Source organism: Gymnoscopelus microlampas, assembly GCF_963454915.1.
Source record: "Gymnoscopelus microlampas genome assembly, chromosome: 14".
Taxonomy (NCBI): Eukaryota; Metazoa; Chordata; class Actinopteri; order Myctophiformes; family Myctophidae; genus Gymnoscopelus; species Gymnoscopelus microlampas.
The window spans coordinates 41,877,503-41,885,507 of NC_139951.1; positions in this window are offsets into that span (position 1 = coordinate 41,877,503).

Sequence of the window (8,005 nt, forward strand, 5' to 3'; positions counted from 1 at the left end):
GCGTGGGGTGGGTATTTGGGGCGTGCGTGGGGTGGGTATTTGGGGCGTGGGGTGGGTATTTGGGGCGTGCGTGGGGTGGGTATTTGGGGCGTGCGTGGGGTGGGTATTTGGGGCGTGCGTGGGGTGGGTATTTGGGGCGTGGGGTGGGTATTTGGGGCGTGCGTGGGGTGGGTATTTGGGGCGTGCGTGGGGTGGGTATTTGGGGCGTGCGTGGGGTGGGTATTTGGGGCGTGCGTGGGGTGGGTATTTGGGGCGTGGGGTGGGTATTTGGGGCGTGCGTGGGGTGGGTATTTGGGGCGTGCGTGGGGTGGGTATTTGGGGCGTGCGTGGGGTGGGTATTTGGGGCGTGGGGTGGGTATTTGGGGCGTGCGTGGGGTGGGTATTTGGGGCGTGCGTGGGGTGGGTATTTGGGGCGTGCGTGGGGTGGGTATTTGGGGCGTGCGTGGGGTGGGTATTTGGGGCGTGGGGTGGGTATTTGGGGCGTGCGTGGGGTGGGTATTTGGGGCGTGCGTGGGGTGGGTATTTGGGGCGTGGGGTGGGTATTTGGGGCGTGCGTGGGGTGGGTATTTGGGGCGTGCGTGGGGTGGGTATTTGGGGCGTGCGTGGGGTGGGTATTTGGGGCGTGGGGTGGGTATTTGGGGCGTGCGTGGGGTGGGTATTTGGGGCGTGCGTGGGGTGGGTATTTGGGGCGTGCGTGGGGTGGGTATTTGGGGCGTGCGTGGGGTGGGTATTTGGGGCGTGCGTGGGGTGGGTATTTGGGGCGTGGGGTGGGTATTTGGGGCGTGCGTGGGGTGGGTATTTGGGGCGTGCGTGGGGTGGGTATTTGGGGCGTGCGTGGGGTGGGTATTTGGGGCGTGCGTGGGGTGGGTATTTGGGGCGTGGGGTGGGTATTTGGGGCGTGCGTGGGGTGGGTATTTGGGGCGTGCGTGGGGTGGGTATTTGGGGCGTGCGTGGGGTGGGTATTTGGGGCGTGGGGTGGGTATTTGGGGCGTGCGTGGGGTGGGTATTTGGGGCGTGCGTGGGGTGGGTATTTGGGGCGTGCGTGGGGTGGGTATTTGGGGCGTGCGTGGGGTGGGTATTTGGGGCGTGGGGTGGGTATTTGGGGCGTGCGTGGGGTGGGTATTTGGGGCGTGCGTGGGGTGGGTATTTGGGGCGTGCGTGGGGTGGGTATTTGGGGCGTGCGTGGGGTGGGTATTTGGGGCGTGCGTGGGGTGGGTATTTGGGGCGTGCGTGGGGTGGGTATTTGGGGCGTGCGTGGGGTGGGTATTTGGGGCGTGCGTGGGGTGGGTATTTGGGGCGTGCGTGGGGTGGGTATTTGGGGCGTGGGGTGGGTATTTGGGGCGTGCGTGGGGTGGGTATTTGGGGCGTGCGTGGGGTGGGTATTTGGGGTGTGCGTGGGGTGGGTATTTGGGGCGTGCGTGGGGTGGGTATTTGGGGCGTGGGGTGGGTATTTGGGGCGTGCGTGGGGTGGGTATTTGGGGCGTGCGTGGGGTGGGTATTTGGGGCGTGCGTGGGGTGGGTATTTGGGGCGTGGGGTGGGTATTTGGGGCGTGCGTGGGGTGGGTATTTGGGGCGTGCGTGGGGTGGGTATTTGGGGCGTGCGTGGGGTGGGTATTTGGGGCGTGCGTGGGGTGGGTATTTGGGGCGTGGGGTGGGTATTTGGGGCGTGCGTGGGGTGGGTATTTGGGGCGTGGGGTGGGTATTTGGGGCGTGCGTGGGGTGGGTATTTGGGGCGTGGGGTGGGTATTTGGGGCGTGCGTGGGGTGGGTATTTGGGGCGTGCGTGGGGTGGGTATTTGGGGCGTGGGGTGGGTATTTGGGGCGTGCGTGGGGTGGGTATTTGGGGCGTGCGTGGGGTGGGTATTTGGGGCGTGCGTGGGGTGGGTATTTGGGCGTGGGGTGGGTATTTGGGGCGTGCGTGGGGTGGGTATTTGGGGCGTGCGGTGGGGTGGGTATTTGGGGCGTGCGTGGGGTGGGTATTTGGGGCGTGCGTGGGGTGGGTATTTGGGGCGTGGGGTGGGTATTTGGGGCGTGCGTGGGGTGGGTATTTGGGGCGTGCGTGGGGTGGGTATTTGGGGCGTGCGTGGGGTGGGTATTTGGGGCGTGCGTGGGGTGGGTATTTGGCGTGCGTGGGTGGGTATTTGGGGCGTGCGTGGGGTGGGTATTTGGGGCGTGGGGTGGGTATTTGGGGCGTGCGTGGGGTGGGTATTTGGGGCGTGCGTGGGGTGGGTATTTGGGGCGTGCGTGGGGTGGGTATTTGGGGCGTGCGTGGGGTGGGTATTTGGGGCGTGCGTGGGGTGGGTATTTGGGGCGTGTGGGTGGGTATTTGGGGCGTGGGGTGGGTATTTGGGGCGTGCGTGGGGTGGGTATTTGGGGCGTGCGTGGGGTGGGTATTTGGGGCGTGCGTGGGGTGGGTATTTGGGGCGTGCGTGGGGTGGGTATTTGGGGCGTGCGTGGGGTGGGTATTTGGGGCGTGCGTGGGGTGGGTATTTGGGGCGTGCGTGGGGTGGGTATTTGGGGCGTGGGGTGGGTATTTGGGGCGTGCGTGGGGTGGGTATTTGGGGCGTGCGTGGGGTGGGTATTTGGGGCGTGCGTGGGGTGGGTATTGGGGCGTTGCGTTGGGGGGGTGGGTATTTGGGGCGTGCGTGGGGTGGGTATTTGGGGCGTGCGTGGGGTGGGTATTTGGGGCGTGCTGGGGTGGGTATTTGGGGCGTGCGTGGGGTGGGTATTTGGGGCGTGGGGTGGGTATTTGGGGCGTGCGTGGGGTGGGTATTTGGGGCGTGCGTGGGGTGGGTATTTGGGGCGTGCGTGTGGTGGGTATTTGGGGCGTGCGTGGGGTGGGTATTTGGGGCGTGGGGTGGGTATTTGGGGCGTGCGTGGGGTGGGTATTTGGGGCGTGCGTGGGGTGGGTATTTGGGGCGTGGGGTGGGTATTTGGGGCGTGCGTGGGGTGGGTATTTGGGGGCTTGCGTGGGGTGGGTATTTGGGGCGTGCGTGGGGTGGGTATTTGGGGCGTGCGTGGGGTGGGTATTTGGGGCGTGGGGTGGGTATTTGGGCGTGCGTGGGGTGGGTATTTGGGGCGTGCGTGGGGTGGGTATTTGGGGCGTGCGTGGGGTGGGTATTTGGGGCGTGGGGTGGGTATTTGGGGCGTGCGTGGGGTGGGTATTTGGGGCGTGCGTGGGGTGGGTATTTGGGGCGTGCGTGGGGTGGGTATTTGGGGCGTGGGGTGGGTATTTGGGGCGTGCGTGGGGTGGGTATTTGGGGCGTGCGTGGGGTGGGTATTTGGGGCGTGCGTGGGGTGGGTATTTGGGGCGTGCGTGGGGTGGGTATTTGGGGCGTGGGGTGGGTATTTGGGGCGTGCGTGGGGTGGGTATTTGTGGCGTGCGTGGGGTGGGTATTTGGGGCGTGCGTGGGGTGGGTATTTGGGGCGTGCGTGGGGTGGGTATTTGGGGCGGCGTGGGGTGGGTATTTGGGGCGTGCGTGGGGTGGGTATTTGGGGCGTGCGTGGGGTGGGTATTTGGGGCGTGCGTGGGGTGGGTATTTGGGGCGTGGTTTTTTGGGTGGGTATTTGGGGCGTGCGTGGGGTGGGTATTTGGGGCGTGCGTGGGGTGGGTATTTGGGGCGTGCGTGGGGTGGGTATTTGGGGCGTGCGTGGGGTGGGTATTTGGGGCGTGGGGTGGGTATTTGGGGCGTGCGTGGGGTGGGTATTTGGGGCGTGCGTGGGGTGGGTATTTGGGGCGTGCGTGGGGTGGGTATTTGGGGCGTGCGTGGGGTGGGTATTTGGGGCGTGGGGTGGGTATTTGGGGCGTGCGTGGGGTGGGTATTTGGGGCGTGCGTGGGGTGGGTATTTGGGGGCGTGGGGTGGGTATTTGGGGCGTGCGTGGGGTGGGTATTTGGGGCGTGCGTGGGGTGGGTATTTGGGGCGTGCGTGGGGTGGGTATTTGGGGCGTGGGGTGGGTATTTGGGGCGTGCGTGGGGTGGGTATTTGGGGCACGCCCCAAATACCCACCCCCACTCCCCAAATACCCACCCCACGCACGCCCCAAATACCCACCCCACGCACGCCCCAAATACCCACCCCACGCACGCCCCAAATACCCACCCCACGCACGCCCCAAATACCCACCCCACGCCCCAAATACCCACCCCACGCACACCCCAAATACCCACCCCACGCCCCAAATACCCACCCCACGCACGCCCCAAATACCCACCCCACGCACGCCCCAAATACCCACCCCACGCACGCCCCAAATACCCACCCCACGCACGCCCCAAATACCCACCCCACGCCCCAAATACCCACCCCACGCACGCCCCAAATACCCACCCCACGCACGCCCCAAATACCCACCCCACGCACGCCCCAAATACCCACCCCACGCACGCCCCAAATACCCACCCCACGCCCCAAATACCCACCCCACGCACGCCCCAAATACCCACCCCACGCACGCCCCCAAATACCCACCCCACGCACGCCCCAAATACCCACCCCACGCCCCAAATACCCACCCCACGCACGCCTCAAATACCCACCCCACGCACGCCCCAAATACCCACCCACGCCCCAAATACCCACCCCACGCCACCCCACGCCCCAAATACCCACCCCCACGCACGCCCCAAATACCCACCCCACGCACGCCCCAAATACCCACCCCACGCACGCCCCAAATACCCACCCCACGCCCCAAATACCCACCCACGCACGCCCCAAATACCCACCCCACGCACGCCCCAAATACCCACCCCACGCACGCCCCAAATACCCACCCCACGCACGCCCCAAATACCCACCCCACGCCCCAAATACCCACCCCACGCACGCCCCAAATACCCACCCCACGCACGCCCCAAATACCCACCCCACGCACGCCCCAAATACCCACCCCACGCCCCAAATACCCACCCCACGCACGCCCCAAATACCCACCCCACGCACGCCCCAAATACCCACCCCACGCACGCCCCAAATACCCACCCCACGCACGCCCCAAATACCCACCCCACGCCCCAAATACCCACCCCACCACGCCCCAAATACCCACCCCACGCACGCCCCAAATACCCACCCCACGCACGCCCCAAATACCCACCCCACGCACGCCCCAAATACCCACCCCACGCACGCCCCAAATACCCACCCCACGCACGCCCCAAATACCCACCCCACGCCCCAAATACCCACCCCACGCACGCCCCAAATACCCACCCCACGCACGCCCCAAATACCCACCCCACGCACGCCCCAAATACCCACCCCACGCACGCCCCAAATACCCACCCCACGCCCCAAATACCCACCCCACGCACGCCCCAAATACCCACCCCACGCACGCCCCAAATACCCACCCCACGCACGCCCCAAATACCCACCCCACGCCCCAAATACCCACCCCACGCACGCCCCAAATACCCACCCCACGCACGCCCCAAATACCCACCCCACGCACGCCCCAAATACCCACCCCACGCACGCCCCAAATACCCACCCCACGCCCCAAATACCCACCCCACGCACGCCCCAAATACCCACCCCACGCACGCCCCAAATACCCACCCCACGCACGCCCCAAATACCACCCCACGCACGCCCAAATACCCACCCCACGCCCCAAATACCCACCCCACGCACGCCCCAAATACCCACCCCACGCACGCCCCAAATACCCACCCCACGCACGCCCCAAATACCCACCCCACGCCCCAAATACCCACCCCACGCACGCCCCAAATACCCACCCCACGCACGCCCCAAATACCCACCCCACGCACGCCCCAAATACCCACCCACGCCCCAAATACCCACCCCACGCACGCCCCAAATACCCACCCCACGCACGCCCCAAATACCCACCCCACGCCCCAAATACCCACCCCACGCACGCCCCAAATACCCACCCCACGCACGCCCCAAATACCCACCCCACGCACGCCCCAAATACCCACCCCACGCACGCCCCAAATACCCACCCCACGCCCCAAATACCCACCCCACGCACGCCCCAAATACCCACCCCACGCACGCCCCAAATACCCACCCCACGCACGCCCCAAATACCCACACCCACGCCCCAAATACCCACCCCACGCACGCCCCAAATACCCACCCCACGCACGCCCCAAATACCCACCCCACGCACGCCCCAAATACCCACCCCACGCACGCCCCAAATACCCACCCCACGCACGCCCCAAATACCCACCCCACGCCCCAAATACCCACCCCACGCACGCCCCAAATACCCACCCCACGCACGCCCCAAATACCCACCCCACGCACGCCCCAAATACCCACCCCACGCACGCCCCAAATACCCACCCCACGCCCCAAATACCCACCCCACGCACGCCCCAAATACCCACCCCACGCACGCCCCAAATACCCACCCCACGCACGCCCCAAATACCCACCCCACGCACGCCCCAAATACCCACCCCACGCCCCAAATACCCACCCCACGCACGCCCCAAATACCCACCCCACGCACGCCCCAAATACCCACCCCACGCACGCCCCAAATACCCACCCCACGCACGCCCCAAATACCCACCCCACGCACGCCCCAAATACCCACCCCACGCCCCAAATACCCACCCCACGCACGCCCCAAATACCCCACCCCACGCACGCCCCAAATACCCCACCCCACGCACGCCCCAAATACCCACCCCACGCCACGCCCCAAATACCCACCCCACGCACGCCCCAAATACCCACCCCACGCACGCCCCAAATACCCACCCCACGCCCCAAATACCCACCCCACGCACGCCCCAAATACCCACCCCCACGCACGCCCCAAATACCCACCCCACGCACGCCCCAAATACCCACCCACGCACGCCCAAATACCCACCCACGCCCCAAATACCCACCCACGCACGCCCCAAATACCCACCCCACGCACGCCCCAAATACCCACCCCACGCACGCCCCAAATACCCACCCCACGCCCAAATACCCACCCCACGCACGCCCCAAATACCCACCCCACGCACGCCCCAAATACCCACCCCACGCACGCCCCAAATACCCACCCCACGCACGCCCCAAATACCCACCCCACGCACGCCCCAAATACCCACCCCACGCCCCAAATACCCACCCCACGCACGCCCCAAATACCCACCCCCACGCACGCCCCAAATACCCACCCCACGCACGCCCCAAATACCCACCCCACGCACGCCCCAAATACCCACCCCACGCACGCCCCAAATACCCACCCCACGCACGCCCCAAATACCCACCCCACGCCCCCAAATACCCACCCCACGCACGCCCCAAATACCCACCCCACGCACGCCCCAAATACCCACCCCACGCACGCCCCAAATACCCACCCCACGCACGCCCCAAATACCCACCCCGCCCCAAATACCCACCACGCACGCCCCAAATACCCACCCCACGCACGCCCCAAATACCCACCCACGCGCACGCCCAAATACCCACCCCACGCACGCCCCAAATACCCACCCCACGCACGCCCCAAATACCCACCCCACGCACGCCCCAAATACCCACCCCCACGCACGCCCCAAATACCCACCCCACCACGCCCCAAATACCCACCCCACGCACGCCCCAAATACCCACCCCACGCACGCCCCAAATACCCACCCCACGCACGCCCCAAATACCCACCCCACGCACGCCCAAATACCCACCCCACGCACGCCCCAAATACCCACCCCACGCACGCCCCAAATACCCACCCCACGCCCCCAAATACCCACCCCACGCAAACCCACGCACCCCAAATACCCACCCCACGCACGCCCCAAATACCCACCCCACGCACGCCCCAAATACCCACCCCCACGCACGCCCCAAATACCCACCCCAGCGCCCCAAATACCCACCCCACGCACCGCCCCAAATACCCACCCCACGCACGCCCCAAATACCCACCCCACGCACGCCCCAAATACCCACCGCCCACGCCCCAAATACCCACCCCACGCCCATACCCCACGCACGCCCCAAATACCCACCCC